The following is a 19,871-nucleotide window of genomic DNA, read 5'->3' on the forward strand; positions in this document are numbered from 1 at the left end:
AGGATGACCAGGCTGCAGTGGATGTTACAATAACAAATAATATACAGATATTGTCAACATGTCAAGTCAAGTCAAGTCAAATGTATTTATATAGCCCTTAATCACAAAAATGTCTCAAAGGACTGCACAGGATTACAGTTACAAAATTACACAATTACCCGATCCCAAACGAGCATGCGGGCAAGGAAAAACTCAAAAACCTCAGCGTGAGGAGAAAAGAGAAATCCTGAGAAAGGACCCCACATGTGGTAATCCCCCTTCCAGGATTGACCAGGGTGAATTACAATTAGCATTACTGTACACATAATAGTAAACATAAGGTAAGATGTTGAAAATGTCCGGAAAGTGCATGACATCAACGACGCCCCCAGCCTGCAAACCAGTCCAGAAAGTCTATGACGGCCACGACGCTGCCTCCCGTCACTGCCAGCTGGTAAATGCAGGGGTTGACATGCTGCAGGTCAGACGCCGGTCCGCTGACCCATCCCAAATCATCCTTCTCCTTCGTATCAGCCAGGCAGGCGTCGGAAAAAGACAGGACAAAACAGAATATGAGGTGGGCATCAATCATACGCTTTGGAATAGAAGTGTGTCTTAAGCCTAGATTTAAAAACTTCCGTTGAGGTTGCAGATCTTATCTCCAGAGGCAGGGCGTTCCATAACACCGGGGCCCGGATGGAGAACGCTCTCGAGCCCGCAGACTTCTTGGCTCTCGGAGTCACAAGTAGACCGGCATTTTCCGAGCGCAGACTCCGTGCAGGAACATAGGGGGAAATCAAATCGGAGAGATAAGAGGGTGCAAGCCCATGCAAACATTTTTATGTTAATAAGAGAACCTTAAAGTCACATCTTAAGTGGACTGGGAGCCAGTGCAAGATGGCCAATACAGGAGTAATATGCTCAAACTTTTTGGTCTTAGTCAAAAGTCTAGCTGCCGCATTCTGAACCAGCTGCAAACTTTTAATGCTAGACATCGGGAGACCAGAAAGCAATACATTACAGTAATCAAGCCGAGAGGTAATAAACGCATGAATTAAAATCTCTGCATCTGATTGGGACAGCATCGAACGAATCTTCGCAATATTACGGAGGTGGTAGAAAGCTATTCTAGTAATATTTTTCACGTGTAACTGAAACGACAGATTAGGATCAAATATAACACCTAGATTTTTGACCAAGTCACTATGGGTGATATTACATTTGTCTAGGTTCAGGGTAGTGTTTGAAAACAACTGACGACAGTGAGCTGGAGCAATAATCAACATTTCAGTTTTGTCTGGGTTAAGGCGTAAAAAATTATTTGACATCCATCTTTGAATCTCAGTAAGGCAAGCCTCCAGATTTCTAAAACTTAAATGTCCAGTTTTTTCCAGTGGCACATACAGTTGAGTGTCATCTGCATAGCAATGGAAACTAATATTATACTTGCGGATAATGTCACCAAGCGGGATCATATAAACACTAAAAAGAAGGGGGCCAAGTACAGAGCCTTGAGGAACACCACAAGGGACATTAGATTGTTTAGAGGTCAGATTGCCATAGTTAACACATTGCATCCTGTCTGACGGTTAGGACCTAAACCACGAGAGTACAGTTCCTGAGATACCATTGCGTTCTAGACGAACCAATAATATGTTGTGGTCGACCGTATCAAAAGCAGCGCTGAGATCCAGCAGCAGTAACATTGATGAGGCACCAGAATCTATTGTTAAAAGGAGATCATTGGTTACTTTAGCAAGGGCTGTCTCAGTAGAATGATTTGCCCTAAATGCTGACTGGACAGTTTCAAAAAGGTTATTTTCTGACATGAAGTAATTTAGCTGCTGTGCAACGACCTTTTCAAGTAATTTCGCAAAAAATGGCAGATTTGACACTGGCCTATAATTACCTAGGCTTTCTGGGTCAAGGTTAGGTCGCTTAAGCGTGGGTTTAATGACGGCAGACTTGAAGGCTACAGGAACCATACCCGAGGATAGCGATATATTAATAATATTTAAAACTGATGGTCCTAAGATCCCAAACAGATCCTTCACCAGTGAAGCTGTAAACGGATCAAGCAGGCACGTAGTTTGTTTGGCCCTACTGACCATCTGTGTTAGATTATCAAGGGACAAATCACTGAAACTGGAGAATGTTTCTGAACAACCGCTGACACAGTCCATACCTAGCACCTCCACATCTTTGATATAGGAGGAGGAAACAGAGCGTTCTTTTAAAATTTCATTCCTGATTAGTTGAATCTTTTTATTAAAAAATTCCATAATGTCATTAGCAGAATAAGTGCAACCATTTGGGTTAAGTTGTTGTCTGGTAAGTTTCGCCACTGTGTCAAACAAAAATTTCGGATTATTCTTATGTTCAACAATAATCTTAGAGAAATACGAAGCTTTAGCTGAGGCAAGAGCTACTTTATATTTCAGCAAACTGTCACACCAGGCCAGTCGAAAAACCTCCAGCTTAGTAGTGCGCCATTTTCGTTCAGTTTTTCTGCAACTTTGTTTGAGTAACCTAGTTTCTTCAGTAAACCCAGGTGTATTCTTCTTGGGTCGGAATTTATACTTTAGGGGCGCCACAGAATCAAGAACATTTACCACAACAGTATTGAAGTTGTTTGTAAGTGAGTCAACAGACCCAGTGTACGAAGGGAAGGTTGCAGTTACCGTAGGTAATAATTCTTTTAAGGCTAACACCGTTTTAGGGCGCATATTGCGACTGCTAAAGCCTAAATTTTCCTTATCACAGTAAACATTAAACAGCACCTCACATTTAACAAAATAGTGATCAGAGATGGTATTAGGATACGGTAACACTGTAACATTTGAGGCTACTACGCCACGGGTCAGGACAAGATTTAGAGTGTTCCCATCTTTATGAGTGGGCACATCAACTATTTGATTGAAACCAAATGTATCAATCAGTGACTTAAATGCAATTGCAAGTGAATTTGATGGTGAGTTTATGTGAACATTAAAATCACCAATAATTACAACATTGTCCGCATAAGTTGCTAAGTCTGTTAACAGTTCCGAAAATTCTTCCAAAAAATTTGAGTATGGTCCAGGTGGGCGATACACAACAACTAAATAAATTGGTGTTGACATTAAGGACCTCATAACAAGTGCTTCAAACGTTTTAAAACTAGTAGGGGTATTAGAAGTAAATTTCAACCTATCTTCCGATATAAGAGCAACACCTCCAACTTTTTTGCATGGTCGTGCCAAGTGCGAACTCACAAAGTTAGGGGGAGAAGCCTCATTTAACACTACAAACTCATTTGGTTTTAACCAGGTCTCACAAAGGCCAATAAGGTTAAGATTGTGTTCATTAATAAGGTCATTTACAAGTAAAGCTTTGGAGGCTAGTGATCTAATATTAAGAAGGCCAAGCTTCAGCACTGTGGACTGAGCTGAAACCTTTCGCGAGTTTTGAACCTTAATGGCAACCTTAGTGGTAACCACCACAGGATTAGACTGCCGGTCCCGGGTCTTGTGCCTTGCATGACGGCAGATGCGGCCCGAGTTCCATACCACAGGAATATTGTTGACAGGTGGAGTAGCAGGATGACTATTGGTAGAAAATAATGTTATTTCTTCTCCCTCCTCACCTAACAAGGGAGAAATAGAGGTAAGAAGCACAGAAGAAGATGCTATAGAAGAGTATAAATCAGGGTGTATGGTGCAGTCAGTAGAACGCTCTAAACTACAAAAACTATGTGAATTGCATGAATCTAGCATAGCGCTAGTTAGCTCTAGCGTTACAGACTCCACACCCATGGTAACAGGTTCACTAATCACCTGTGACCTGGCCTGCACTAGTGTACCCTGTCATGGAAGGCTTAAACAGTAATCTATATTTTTAGAAAGAGTGAGAGCACCTTCCCAGTTAGGGTGAAGGCCGTCTCTCCTCAGCAGGTCAGGTCGGCCCCAGGAAGCAGGCCAGTTATCCACAAACCTAAATCCCTTCTGATTGCAAAAACTTGCCAGCCACCGGTTTAGCGAGACTAGTCTGCTAAACCTCTCATCATTGCCTCTCGCAGGCAAGGGGCCAGAGACAATTACTTGATAGCGACTCATCTTTCTGGCGAGATTACAGGTCCTAGCAATATTTTTCTTTGTGATCTCAGATTGTCTCATTCTAGTATCATTAGAGCCGACGTGAATGACTATATCGGTGTAGCTAGCCCTGTCCTGGTGTCTAAGTTTGCTCGTCAGCTCCCTCAAATTAGCCTCAATGTCGGGTGCTCTGGCCCCAGAAATACACATAACCGTGGCTGGGGTGCTAAGCTTTATGTTACGGGTGATGGAGTCACCTATAACTAGGGTGCGGGAGCCAGTAGACCGGGGTGGAGTGGGACTAGCTAGGGGGCTGAACTTGTTATGCGTCTGAATTGGCTCACCGCGATTAGCATGCCATTTAGGGCTAGTGCTAACCGGACTAGCAGGTTCGCTACAACCCACGCTAGCAGTGGTGTCCGAGGCACCTAACATTTTCCGTTTAAACTGCTCTAGCTCACGGACACGTCCCTCTAGAAGGGCTACTTGCCTACGGACACGGGAGCAACCTTTACAGCAACCCATACTCACTTGTAAGCGTCGGATGCCAAAGAGCGCCTTAGCAGCCGTGGGAGGGGATGCCCTTCAACAACGATCGGCAGCAGCTTCCGACTGTAAAACAATTGTGCGCGGCACTTACCTTGCGCCAATCGTCCGAGATGCTTACCCGAAACTTTTCAACTGTTCAAGATAAAAAGTCTCAATCCAGAATTCTGCTATAGTAGGAATCTGAAACAAACTCGTAGACGTAGACGTGAGCAACACAAAAATTCCCGCCACTCGATAACCCGGAATAAAATATAGGTTATTCATATGCTATAGAATACATTCAAACATTTCCACTGAAGTTGCAGATCGAATCTCAAGGGGAAGAGCTATCCACAGCACCGGGGCCCGAATGGAGAACGCTCTCGAACCTGCGGATCTCTTCTTGGCTCTTCTTGTGTAATCAAATTTTCTTTATGTTTGATGTATGTCGTCGCAATTTCTGCTAATTTACATTCAGTCTAATTTGCCAGTAATCTTATTGAAAATGCAGTTAAGTCTCTTTTTTATGGCACATTCCTATTAAAATGTTTGTTCAATAAGGATAAGGCTGGGTGATAATAGCATAAAAAATAAAATCAAAATCCATACATTTAATTTGACTGACTTAATATGAAACAATATACCCTAGTTGTTTCCCTGCGACTGGCTGGCAACCAGTTCAGGGTGTCCCGTGCCCACTGCCCGAAGATAGCTGGGATGGGTTCCCGCACCCCGCGACCCTACTGAGGATAAGCGGTGCAGATAACGGATGGATGGATTACTGACTAGGAAAGTAAATCATGGGCAATTTTCTTTTTCTTTGAAGAGTTTCTCAATATTCTGGGTGAAAGGGGTCCTTCTACCTGTGAGGTTACCCTAGTTGTAAATAATAACTATATAAGCTTTAAAACAAATCATCTTCTGCAAAAATGTTCGGAAAGGAATAAATACCGTATTTTCCGCACTATAGGGCGCACCGGGTTATAGGGCGCACCCCCAAAAATTAGTTTTTGGTCCTATATCTTCCATACATAAGGCGCACCGGATTATAAGGCGCTACAATGGGAACGTCGACAAAACAGTCAGATGATTCAGTCAAACTGATTACCCCCTTAACATTCCCAAAGCTTGCAAAGAAGCAAATACGTGTCGTAGACACGTGCGGATGCGGTAAATTATTTTGACATTTTTATTTGAAAGTAGCTCACACACTGAAGAAGAATAAGACAACTTATTTACATAGATTCCCCAATGGCCTCAAATCGAGCCTCCTTTCTCTTCCTCATCTTTGCACTAACCTTCTCCTTATTCGTTGGCACCTTCTCATCACATTTCCTCATTTTGGACCCTAACATTATGATAGTGTGTGATGAAAAGGGAACTGTGTGCTTTACTTAGATGGGAACTTAACTGTACGCACAACACACATGTACACAAAAAAGCTAAGTGAAAAAAGGAGATGATGCTAATTTTAAGTGCTGCTTGTAGCCTGTGATTAAAATGTATGGTCGCTGCTGACTTTGCAGTGAAATTATTCAGAGAAAAGTTAGGTTCGAAGGTGAATGCTGACGGGTGTCTAAACGCATCTTTATCATGAATCAAACAGTGACAAGAAGTACTCTTAAATGAGTGGAGACAGGAAGGGTGTCCTATATAGTTTGTGGATTGTAAAAATAAAAAAATGAACGATTTTTGTTTTTTTTAATGAATAATACATCAGTTTGGAATAAACTGGCTGAAAGTGTTGATCCATTTCAAAGTCTTTTTCTTTGTTCCAAGGACAAGGTCAAAGACTGTTTAAGATACATTATTCTCCTAAGAATGTAAATGACCACATTTATGTCATGACTTGCCCATTGCTCTCAACTGCGCTCACTCGTTAAGTCCCTGCTGCTGCACGTTTCCTGATTGGTTCCCCTCCTAAACACGTCTTTTTCGTTCACTCCTGGTCAGTCGGTCTGCGGACCTCAGCGCATGCAAGGCAAGCACTTTTGACTCTGGCTCCCGTTTTGATCCCGACCTGTGTCCTGTATTGATCCCCGATCCAAGCTCCGTTCTCCTGTCCCAGCTACCCGTATCCTGATTCTTTTTCCTGTATCGATCCCTGATCCAAGCTCTGTTCTCCTTTCCCGGCTACCCGTATCCGGATTCTGTTTCCTGTATTGATCCCCAATCCAAGCTCAGTTTGCCTGTCCCGGTTACCCATATCCTGCCCATTTCGTTTCCTGTATCGATCCCCCATCCAAGCTCCGTTTGTCTGTCCCGGCTACCCATTTCCTGCCCGATTCCATTTCCTGTATTGATCCCTGACGTCCCGCTCGTCTCGGCTACTCGGCCTGTTCCGATATCCGATCCAAGCTCCGTTCTCCTGTCCCGGCTGTCAGACTGGTTCCGATCTCCGACCACGCTTCGTTTGCGAGGGCTTTCCGCTCCTCCTGCCCAGCGAGCACAAAATTGCTGTCTTTTTCCTCTCGCCCTGACTTCCTGATCCCTTAATAAAGCATTGTGTGAAACATTACACATTTGGGTCCCCTGCTTGTACCTGTCGAGACAATTTAGGTGAACATTTTGCAAACAAATATGTCATGTCTTACTTTTAAATTGTCACGAAAATGTGAATTGAAATGGATTTAGTCAACCAAATTATTTGACTGCCATGTAAACAGACTGAATTTACCATTGTCAGTGCCAACCAATCAGAATACTCATAATTGAATTTTTATTGTAGTTTTCTTTTTTTATCTTCCTTTTATCAGAACTGTTCCAGGACACATTACACTTTCAAGTGAAAAAAAAAGGCAGGGTGGTGACTTTACGATCATCATCGCAGATTTTTATTAGAGTGAAAATGAAAAATACAGTCCAAACGCCTGCCAAATTCCCCCAAACGATGAAAAAAAAAGGTTTTGTTCAAACGTGTCAAAGAAATTCATTTACTTAATAAGTGTGCAACGATCATGACTTTAAATTGGGATATGTCAGCAGAGAGTAACAAACTTTCAAATTCCCGACAGCACCTTTAACTCTGCAATTATGGCTGGAAACATTTGTTGGCCTGGAGAGGGATGAGCGACACCAGGCTGTACTTGCCTAAGACACATCACAGGAAATGGTGCCCGTACAGACCTAGTGGTTAAGGGATCAGCCCAACTCACCCACCCACCTTCTCATTTATTTTAAAATGCCCCTACTTGCGTTTTACTTTCAAAGTACACATCAAACAAAGAGACAAGAGGGGTATTGCACAAAATCAATACAAGTGATTAAGCTGGGATGTCTTTTTGTCTGAGTCTAGCCTTAAGTCAGTTGCACGAAAGCTGGTTAAATTTGCTCTGCTCAGTTACCATGGTGATCTCTTCTCTTGGCTCCAAGCTAACAATCAGGCTGATATTATCCCCTTAAAAAATCTGGCTCTTCTGTCAATCATGTGAAAAAATAAAGATTTGTGTATGAATTCCACAGACTTTCTTGATATTTATATTATTTTGATTATCCTGCTTATATTTTTTACATATAGGCTATATTGCCATTTCATTAAACTCTATTGACTGTTTAGTTGCAACCGTCATTTTATAGTAATTTATGTGGTAAATATATTGCTGTGAGGCCATCCGTTTTATTCCCAAGAATGCTTGTCAAATTACCATCAGAACTTTGTTGAACGTGTAATTTTTTCTTTTGTTTTTACATTTCTAAAAAGTGATGCATAAACTTGCAAAGATGGTATCAATGAAGTATATATGCCCAACTGTTTCCTCGTCAAAGAGGGAGAAACTTGTTCTTTATGAAAGATGAATGACATTATTAAAAAAAGAAAAGAAAAAATGGATAGAAAGAAAGGCAGAAATCTCTTTGATGTCAGTGATTATTTACAATGAGATTAGACATGGCACTCCAGCGGGGTATTTCACAAATGTGGAATAAAGAAATCCAGTCTTAAAGAATAAGCGCATCTTGAACTAGTCTGGCCGGCGCATTTTGGCTTAATCGGATGCACGTTGACTGAACCAGAATGTAAAAGCATGACTACGTCAAGCCAACTAGATATTAAGGGTAGTTGTGTGTTCACAATATCTACAAATAGACCCTTAGGACTGATTTCAGAATCACGGGTCGAAAAATGGAAAAGTTTCGCCCATTGTCTTTAAAGCTGCTAAAAAACAGATCCTTGTAGCGATTAATCAAGATGGGAAAGAAATATTGGTGGCACAGCTTCTGAGTGGTTAGCACATACGTGGCACTGTTCTGAGGTCATGGGATCGAATCCAGCTACCAGCCTTCCTGTGCGAAGTTTGCATGTTCTACCGTGCATGCGTGGGTTTCCTCCGGGCATTCCGGTTACCACCCTCATTCAAAAAACATGCATGTCAGGTTAATTGACCGGTCCAAATTGTCCCTAGGTGTGAATGAGCGAGCGAATTGTCTGTCTCTGTGTGTCCTGTGACTGTATGGCAACCAGTTCTGAGATTCCCCTGCCCACTGCTTGAAGATGGCTGGGATGGGCTCCAGCGACCCTACTGAGGATAAGCAGTGGTGATAATGGATGGATGAAAGAAATAAGAGAAAAGGTTTACATAAGCAAACACTGGGGAAAAGTAAAAAACTCAAGATCCTATTTGCTGACATACAGTATGCTGTGCGTTTAGTGTTGCAGTGGTGTAATATTTGCCTGCCAGGCAGGAATCATGGGTTTGATTTCCAACCAAGGTAAATTGTATTAACCATTTATACTAAAACTGTTTTTATCTTACTTTTCTCTTTTAAGTCTGTTGTTATAAATCTCTCCTGGAGTGCTACGTCTAATCTTGTTGTAAGCAATGTTCACTGTTTTTATCAATGACAATACATACCATTCTAATCTTAATAATTATCCATTTAATTATTTAGTTTTTGTTTTATTTCATTGATCTTCACGGTTCATCTGTCCCGTAACCGCATGGGTCATCGGGGCACCAATGAGGATAGACAGCTTTCTCCACTGTTGACGGTTCCTGGTCTGTTTTTGTGTTGTGCCAAATTTGGCACCAGTCCATTCCTTAATGTTGTCGGCCCAGTTCTTTTTCGGTATTCCTCTCCACCTGTTCCTTTGGGAATTATCTTGGGCAGTCCTGATGATCTTGTGATGTAACCATACCACTGATTTTTCCGTCTGCGCCGGTTGACAACAGTTCTTCGTAGGGTCCAATGTGCCCTCTGATGTTATTGCGCACCGTTTCATCCGTCACATGGGCTCTGTAGCTGATGTTTGAAGTTTCCTATAGCATTGCATCTCAATGGCCTGGATTTTCTTTTCTAGCTTTTCTGTGAGAGTCCGTGTTTCACAAGCGTAGAGGAATATGGAATTAACCAGCGCTTGCATGAGTCTGATCTTTGATGTCAACGCTATGTTCTTGTCCCTCCACATGGGTTCAGGTCTGGCAAGTGCGGCTGTGGTTTGAGCTACCGTGGTTATGAATTTTGGTTCCGACCCCTCTTCTGAGATGACACCTCCAAGCTATTTAAATTTGGGGTCAGGTTTTAGCTTGAATAAAGAAAAAAAACTATCTTTGACTAGGAAGAAATAAACAGAAGCTGGACCTTTATATATTACAATACAGTTTTTACATCTTTTTTCGAATATCAAAAACATCAATAATATACATATTAATCAAAGCTCTGATTTCAATTTGACAAGCATTCTTAATTGGCATAGCAGACAAATGACCTGACAAAAAATACTATACTACATGAATGATCATTTGACTATGAAAATTAGAGTTGCAATTGTACAACAACATAGTTTAATAAAAATACAATATAGCCCATATGTAGAATTTTATTTCAGGATATTTAAAATGATGCAACATATCAAGAAAGGCAATGGGACTGCTATAAACCCGATTCATTTTTCACACAATTAACAGTAGTCCCAGATGTATCTGGTTGTTAGCTTGGTCTGGAGCAGGCTATCTGTAGAGAATAAATGACCATAGTAAGCTAAATCTAACCTGTTCTCATGCAACCAACTTGAGGCTAAATTCAGCCAAGTTAATAAAAGTATCCCAAATTAATCCTGTATCTTCGTATTGTGCCATACCCCTTGAAGAGACATGTCATAAAATAGAATCAAGATACAAATTAATGTTAGGATAGGCAAACATTTCTCTCTGTTGCATTGTTCGGTAATAGAATCTTTTCCACCTGTATGGCAAGCAAAAATATTCCACTGAAAAAACAGCATTTCACAATATTTCATAAACAGCATTTACTTTCATCGAGCAGGTGCGCAATTATCTGCCAGGCTTTCTCTCTTTCTAATGGCAGCACTAGTGTAACATATTGTCTTCTAAGTTATTTCTCATTTTCACAGAATTCCAGAAGGAGATGCTATTCAGCAGCTGTAAAATAGGATGTGCGACACTTTTCCATTTTGCAATGCATGAGTGTGAGATCCTAGGGGTCTATTAGAGGTAAGATCTTGGGCCCGGGCCCTAACCCGATTCGAATTTCGCACACTTCGGCGCCGAAGTAAAGCTTTGGGTTCTTCTGGTTGGTTGTAGAGTCTGAGTGTACTGAGTACGAAAAGTTGTAAGATTTTTTAATGGTAATGTATATCTGTTTGTTCAATAAAGTATTAAATAAAAACAAAGGCTTGTTCCCCTTAAATCGAGTTAATCAGGCTGGTTCGGGCTTTTATACCCACGGGCCTGGTCTGGTTGGGTTGGATTTTTTATGCTCGATCTTGCCTCTCATTAGAGGATGCTGTGAAAACACATTTATCCTAAATATCCACAGCTGGCTTGACATAGCCGCTCATTTCCTCCTGGCTTCGCGAACGTGCAAATTATCAAGCAAAAATGTGCCAGTCAGACTAGAATGAACTATGTTTATTCAGTTAGCCCAAATTTCTATATCCGTGCGATAACCACCTAGTATACATCCATCCATCCATCCATTATCTGCACTGCTTATCCTCAGTAGGGTCACGGGGGTCGCTGGAGCCCATCCCAGCAATCTACAGGCAGTAGGCAGGGGACACTCTGATCTGGTTGCCAGCCAGTCGCAGGGCACACAGAGACAGACAACTTACTTGCTCATTCACACCTAGGGACAATTTGGACCAGCCAATTATCCTGACATGCATGTTTTTGTAGAATGTGGGAGGAAACTGGAGTGCCCGCAGGAAACCCACGCAAGCACGGGCAGAACATGCAAACTCCACACAGGAAGGTTTGATCCCATGACATCAGAACTTTGCGCTAACCACTGCGCCGCCGTGCTGCCCCTTAGTAGACATATTGTTAGTAAACAAAAAACTATGTTGGCAGCCCTTGATAGTTTAATGAAAAATGATAAAGCTACTGAAGCGGATACTGTAGTAATAGGTACAAAAGATGTGAATAAAAATGATAGAAAAGAACATACAGTATAAGCTGATAACAGTAAAACAATTATTTAGGAGTGTCAAACTCATTTTACCTTAGGAGCCATACGATAAAAAAATCTCATTGGGGCTGGGCTTGTAAATCAATGCCATAAAAACTTGATTATAGGGCTGGGAAACTTTTGGAGGCTCACAATTAAATTACGATTATGATTCAGGGGTGTAAGATTTTATTATCAACGATTATTGAATTTGTTTCACTCAATATTTTTGTCCTTCACTAAGACTTAATACCTTGTCGTTTTTTATCAACTTTGCTTTTGTAAAAAAAATCAAAACAACAATTCAAATAAATTCCTCTATAGTTTTAAACTCAGAGAAACTAGTCCAAACTGGAAAGTGACAAAAACAGCCTGCAAATCTTTTGTGACTGCAAATTATTGATTTAATAATTTAAATGTATTTTACTGCTTTTTATTGATTTCTTTTTATGAAAATGTTTACTAGAATTTGGGAGCTTTGCCGTTAGATTGAATATCTGTTATGGAAAAATGCTATTGCTTCTTTAAAATTTTGCAAATACCACAAGTGCTATTTGTTAATTTGGGGATTTTTTAATTCAGTTGCTAACCGATCACTTTCACATGCTGGGGATAAAAAACACGGTTAAAAAGCAAGTAGTAGTTGCTGTTAAGAAATACATCTACGCACCGCACACGAGTGCAATAGCATCGCCTTTAACAGCACACCCGCGACTTCTATTCTTATTCAAATGACATTGCAATGGGTGTTTCCTCAAATGTTTTCTGGTTTTTAAAAAGTTAGTTCGCAAATACAACTACAGTGGGTGGTTTGCTTTGTGAGTTGTGCCTGGCTTTGAGGACATACAGTTGACAAATTTGAAATTGCAGGTCAAGTCAAGTCAAGTCAAGTCATTTTTATTTGTATAGCCCTTAATCACAATTAGTCTCTAAGGGCTTCACAAGTTATTACATATAAGATTAGGTTACTCGTATGCTATAGAGTAGAAGTGAGTTTTAAGCCTAGATTTAAACATTTCCACCGAGGTTGCAGATCGGATCTCAGGGGGAAGAGCATTCCACAACACCGGTGCCCGGATGGAGAACGCTCTCGAACCAGCGGAACACTTCTTGGCTCTTGGGATCACCAGGAGACCGGCGCTCTCGGAACGAAGGCTTCGGGCCGGGACATAGGGGGAGATCAGATCTGAAAGATATGAGGGGGAAAGTCCATGTATGATTTTGTATAGTAGTAGGAGAACCTTAAAATCGCATCTTAGGCTAACAGGGAGCCAATGCAGGTTAGCCAAAATTGGGGTGATGTGATCGTACTTTTTTGTCCTTGTTAAAAGCCTCGCTGCAGCATTTTGTACCAGCTGAAGACTCTTGAGTCTGGTCATCGGAAGACCGGAAAGTAGTGCATTACAGTGGTCGAGACGGGAGGTAACAAACGCATGAATTATGATTTCCGCATCCGACTGAGAAAGTATAGGACGAATTTTAGCAATGTTACGGAGATGGAAGAAAGCGGTTCTAGTAATTTTCTTCACATGTGTTTGAAAGGACAGATCAGGGTCGAAAATGACACCTAAATTTTTAAGTGAGTCACTCTGTGTGATGTGGCAATTGTCCAAGTTCACTGCGGTTTTAGAGAAAGAGTCACGGGACTTAGAAGGACCAATAACTAACATTTCAGTCTTTTCAGGGTTAAGACGCAGGAAATTGAGTGACATCCACTCTTTTATCTCAGTGAGGCAGGCCTCCAAAGTTCCACAGTTTAGTGTGGCAGATTCCTCCATCGGGAGATAGAGTTGAGTGTCATCTGCGTAGCAATGGAAACTGATATTATACTTACGAATAATATCACCTAGTGGAAGCATATACATGCTGAAGAGAAGGGGGCCAAGCACTGAACCCTGCGGAACACCACAAGTAACACTAAATGGCTCAGATGTCAATTCGCCATATTTAACGCAGTGTGTCCTATCTGAGAGGTAGGATCTGAACCATAATAGGACGCTTCCTGAGAGACCAATCCATTTTTCCAACCGTTCTAGCAAGATAATATGGTCCACTGTGTCAAATGCAGCACTAAGGTCCAGCAGCAGCAAAAGTGATGATGCGCCCGAGTCCATTGCCCGTAGGAGATCATTGGTTACCTTAATCAGAGCTGTCTCAGTAGAGTGGTTAGCCCTCTAGGTCATTGTTTGATGTGATGCTCCTCAATGACTTGTGCTCCTTTCAGCTTTATCTCGCGGGCCAGATTAAGTTAATTGGTTGGCCTAAACTGGCCCACGGGCCATATGTTTGAGTTAGTTCATTGCTTGTAAATATAGCTGTTTAACCGTAGCGCAAGCAGCACATTTATGTTAACTCATAACTCATAGTTTTAGGGAGTACAACATAGTCAAACATTTTTTCAACATCTCCCAAAAAAAAATCCCTCTTAGGAGGCAGGAACAGAACAAGAAAGTTGGCAAAAGGACTAAGATCGATTCAAATAGTCTCTCCTAAGGCTTTTTTTTGCCCCCCTGCAGAAAAAATTCTGCTTGTACACACAAGCAGGGGTCCTCGGTGTGCACTGTAGGTCCGCAGTAGCAGCCGTTTCTAAAGCAAAGGGTCAAATGAGCGCAAACGTCGTGTTCATATGTGTTGTCTGAGGTCGGTGAAAAATAATTATAATAATCCGTCTGATACGAGCAAACACAGGCATAGATTTATGCACTTCCACTTCTAAAATAAGGATCTGAGACTCGCTTCTGGCTTATTTTTGTGTCAGAGAAAATATTCAAACACTGTTGAGTTACTGTATGTTATTATTATTATTATTCTCAGTTCATTGGCATGATTAGTTGTTCTATTGTTCTTCTAAATTTCTGTGTTTCCTGCGGCTGTCTGCTGCCAATCATATCGGTATAAATGAGCCTCCCACAGGTTCCTTTACTCACATGGTTAGTATATCTCATCTCATCTCATTAGCTGCACCGCTTTTCCTCAGTAGGGTAGCGGGGGTGCTGGAGCCCATCCCAGCAATCATCGGGCAGTGGTTAGTATATGAGAACTGAAAATAAATACAAATGTCAATCCAAGCAACATGACTTAATTGTACTTAAAACAAAAAGTAGATCTATATTTCAACAGCGCTTGCAAATTTAAAAGTGTGGTCACATCTATTTTAAAGCTAGATTGAGGAACTAATGCTATGGTAACAACTAATCACTCAGCCTTCTACTTTATCATGATTTTTATGCTCTCTCTCAATCACGAACACACCCGCTTTATTGAAAAACTAATATTATGATAAGAGCTAATATATTAGTCTCCACCTGAACGTGCTTCTCTAAAACAAGTTAACTATAGTTTTAAGCTATATCTTAAGCACACACACATTTTTCTACCATGGACTTTTAGAAATCTCAACATTATCAGCGGTCTTCACTCACAAGCATGGAGTTAGCAGACCTGCCGCTGTTTACTCCACTCTAGCGTTATTCTGCCCCGAGTCGATAATCCAATCAGAAGGCGCTTGGTGGGTAGCGTGTGAGAAAAGGCAAGAGAGAAGGAGAGAAAGGCTCAGGTGTATCTGAGCCTAAATAATCTGCCCATTGAATAAGTAAATAAAAATGTCGCTACTGATACCTGTCATATCCCCAAATATCGGTGCCGATAATCGGCCTGCACGATAATCGGTCTGCCCGATAATCAGTCCACCCCTAATTTTGACCATTGTGTGCGTGTTTTGTGTTTGACTTTTCTAGGTTGTAGGGTAGGGAAAAAGGTTTGACTTTCTCATCATACATTTAATATTTTTATCCAACACTTTGAGTTGCAATCATTATCCTGAAAAGTAATCTCTAGATGTTGCTGTATGTTGTAGTGCAACCAAAATGAGTGCTTAAAATCAAAAGGAACAATAAAAACTACACGGAGAGTCAAAGTGACCAAAACACCACTTCACTTTTCCCTTAAACTTCCTCAAACACACTCTATTAGAACTATGGTCCCTGATGAGCCAACCAATCCTGACACTGGCAAACAAGCCAGGATGGAATATGTATGTATGTATGTCTGGCACAGCTGTTGAGTCAATTCCTGACTTACTGCCATACAGATTCTCATCAAAAAGCAAACCCAAAACAGTTTACCTTCACAAAGGTAAACTGTTTTGGGTTTGCTTTTTGATTACACTGATTAGACCTAAGAGGTATCTACCATTGCAACAATTTTCAAAGTTCAAAACTAGATATCGTTAAGATATGTATGAGCATGAACTTTAGGAAAAGAGGGGAGGATACTACCCCTGTTAAAAAGTAAGTTAGAAATGATTTGTTTTAATTAGCAAACATTGATTTCTTATTCCTGTCATGAACCGGAACAGGATCAGGACCCAAATGAGTGACGTTTCTAACACCTGCCTTTTATTTTACGGGAAATGGGGAGTCATGCACGTTAGGCAGCAGTCTGGCGTGGAATGATAGGAAGCCAAAGGCCGACGAGATCGATACCAATTGCCCGAGCAGATATCGGACATATGGGGTCGATACCGGACAAGACGGGACAGACAGGATTGATATCAAAACAGGATATCGAAAATAAACAGGACAAACTAGACGGGAACAGAGCGGGAAACTGATATTAAACAGGAAAAAATAAACGGGAACAGTACCGGACAGGAAGTACCAACAGGAAACAGGACCGAGTCAAAACCCACGTTTTGCGGGGCAGAGGTTAATTGACGGACTGACCCAGGATGAGTGAGAGTAGTAAGCGTAAATAGACGGAAAGCCAATCTGTCAACGAGCCGCAGCTGGCGCCACACGGGCGGGGCCAATTGGGCGCCATGGCAACCGTGACAATTACCTGTTTCAAAAACGTTTTGTAAGAAAATACATCAAAGTCATCATAAAAGTCGTAGCAAGAACCAAGATCTAATGTTTTCATCATTGCTTGTCACCTAATTGCCCTTTATTCACAAATAAATACGGTAGATAATGTAATAGTCAAGTCAAGTCTCAGGTGAAGTGCAATGTTCCATCTCAACCAATGCAAAAAAGAGTAATGACAGAAAATGAAACAACTTGGTCCTCTGATCATAACTGAAATGAGCTCACACTCGTCCGTCCGCCTTATGTTTTTGTATATCAGGGTTTACCTTATGTTGTGTCCCATCTATCTTTAGATAACAAAGTGGTCCTAAAGCCTAGAGCTGGAAAGCTGCCGTGGGACAAAGTGCATATCGTGCGCGCGTGCGTGCCTGCGTTGGCGTGGGAGCAGTTGCGTCTCCCAGAGGGCCATAAATCACTGGGCACTTTCTCCGATTTTATGGACTTAAAAGCGTCTCGCAAATGGGGTTTGGACGAATTCATTTCGAGAAACTGGGCTTCTGCTGATGCTTACACAATGCACAATCCAAGTAAAAGGGGAATTCATTTAGCAACTGATGATAAAGATCCGTGTTAAGATGGTAGAGAAGAAATATGAGAAATTCAAACTTAATTTGAGGCTGTAAATCAATAAGAGGATGAACAAGAACCCATAATAAGGGATGAGAATTTCACTTCAATGGGGATATCTTTTCATGCAATTTCTTATTGTGGATTTAAAGCCTCCTATCTGTTTTTTTTTTCTTTTTTTCTTTTTTGGTAATTTCATTTATCCAGAGCCCTTTCTCAATAGTAAAACTTCAAAATAAGTAGTTAATAAGCTCCTGATCTTTAACTAATGAAAAAAACGTATTTATATTTTTCAAGGCTTTTAAAAAAATCATTGAACTGACTTATGGGCAGCGTTTGGCAGGTTACTGAAAATCAGTAATTAGTTACTAGTTACTTTATTCACAAAGTAGTGGAGTTGATCTTTCCTCATATTACTGTCACCAAAAAGTAGTGCATTACTGTAAAAGTAACTCTTTACAAAGTACTGTATATACTAGAAGTAAACACATATTTGTGGAAGCAGTGAAGCCTTCATATCTTTTTAGCTTGCAATCTTGAGAGATTGTAAATCAACACATAGCCAAGACACTCCACATCCATCTTGTCTCTGGGCTTCAAACCACTCTAAGAGCTCCTTTTCCTGTTTTGGGTACTGTCCAAGACACTTTCTCATTTCTCTGCATTGTAAAAATACTTTTACAGATAAAAAGACTAAAGTTCAGCACACTTTTACTGTTTTTTTTGCTCACGTTTGTCCAAATTTCCGGTTTGTTGGTTGTTTTTAAATAAGCCCCTCCCCACATGCTACTTACCATTTGCAACTGGTGGCGCACAAGCAAACATGCGCATATTAGCTGACCATCTCATTTCAGTATTTTGATTTATAGATAGTTAGGCTTAGTTCTGAGTATATACGGTAGGGAGATTATCTCCATGAGGAGAAGTTCAGCACCCTGCACTTGAGATAGCACCAACATAACTGTATTCTGTTTAATTTTGTAGGCAAATATAAACATGCCCACCCATCAGCAGCCAGATCTAGGGTTGTATGTGACAATGTAAGACATACAGTAGTATTCAGCAATCAGATGACATGATCTGTATTTGATAAATTGTGGAGGAACGCAGTAACGCACCATGTGGTAACGACAGTAGAATTGCAGAATTTTATTAACAATGCGTTACAGTACTTATTACGAAGAAAAGTGAAATTCCAAGAGGGCATTGACGCATGTAACACTTTAGTCCTAACAAGGCTTTAAAGGGCTAACGTCTGACTACAGTTCATGAGATTAACACGACTATGTCTAGAATGGTTTAAATCTAACTCAATCAAATTTTTAACTCAATCATATCTAAAATGGACCAGACCGGAATTAGTCAAAATCTAAAGTTTAAAGACGTATGGTGGGAAGTAAATGAGTTGTTCACGGAAATCCTTCCCACCAGTGTGCTGGGATCACAAGACTCCAAGACACATCCTGGTTCTCTTTGTAACATCTAAAATGAATATAATAAAAGTTTGATTGCCCGGTGATCAACTTTGATGGGATTTTTTTTTCTATCTTTGTTTCTTGTTTGAGCACAGAGTTTAACTGTGTTGGAACCTTTTTATGCCTTTATGGTTCCAGGTTTCCAGCTCTCAGCGTAATTCTTAAATTTGCTGATGTGACAGGTCTTGCAGATAACATCTTGCGTTATCACAATAACGTACAAAGGAAGTGACCTCAAGTGGGGGTCAAATGTATTTTGTTTTCCCTTTTCAGTTGTGAAATACAAATACTGGCTAAAAGACAATTTCTTCAGACTCCTTGCTATTGGGTTTTATTTTCACAAAAATGTTTCATTTTAGTAAAGATTTTGCAAATGTTTTTATAAGTTTTTAAGAATAATTGGAATTATAAAGTTTGATTTTATAAAACACTGAGGTTAAGTAATAGCTGGCTTCTAAAATTTTCTTTGCCCCCACAGATGATCTTGATTTATAATTGTATCATACACCAGGGCATGTTGTGTATTTGTTTTTTCCTTGCACTGTATTCTATTGTAGTTAAGCAAATGATGAAAAATTGCTTTTATTTTTTCTGTGATTTGAAAAGATATTTGATAAAGGCAATGATCACTCCTGAAAAATACTCATTTGTTCATGTTATAGGGATTTCAAAAAAGATGAGTGCTTTTAAATAACAAAAAGAGGTACAAAATAACAAGTATCCACAAATAAATGAAATGTTTGAACTGGCATGTCAAGAGAAATGCAATGACCCTAAGTCTAAGACCAGAACAGAAGTAGGACCCAGATGCGTAACGTTACTTACAAGTTTATTGAAATATAGAGGAAAGGCAGCACCAGCGATCCGGTGCAAGCTGGAAGCGGGAAGCAAGCCGTTCACGGGATCGGAGCGAGTTCTGAATGCGGAAGTGGATCTTCCGGATCGGGAGATCATAGCGTAGTTAGATGGAAAAACAGGTC

At 40.7% G+C, this 19,871-nt stretch overlaps 1 protein-coding gene across 3 annotated transcripts in view; it reads left to right on the plus strand.

Annotated features, from left to right (window-relative positions):
* htr4 (5-hydroxytryptamine receptor 4) overlaps positions 1 to 19,871 on the plus strand; it is a 141,729-nt gene that overhangs the window by 37,320 nt on the left and 84,538 nt on the right. The window lies entirely within an intron of this gene.

The sequence above is a fragment of the Urocampus carinirostris genome, chromosome 9 (assembly GCF_059441175.1).
Source record: "Urocampus carinirostris isolate Australia breed hairy pipefish chromosome 9, RoL_Ucar_1.0, whole genome shotgun sequence".
Lineage (NCBI taxonomy): Eukaryota > Metazoa > Chordata > Actinopteri > Syngnathiformes > Syngnathidae > Urocampus > Urocampus carinirostris.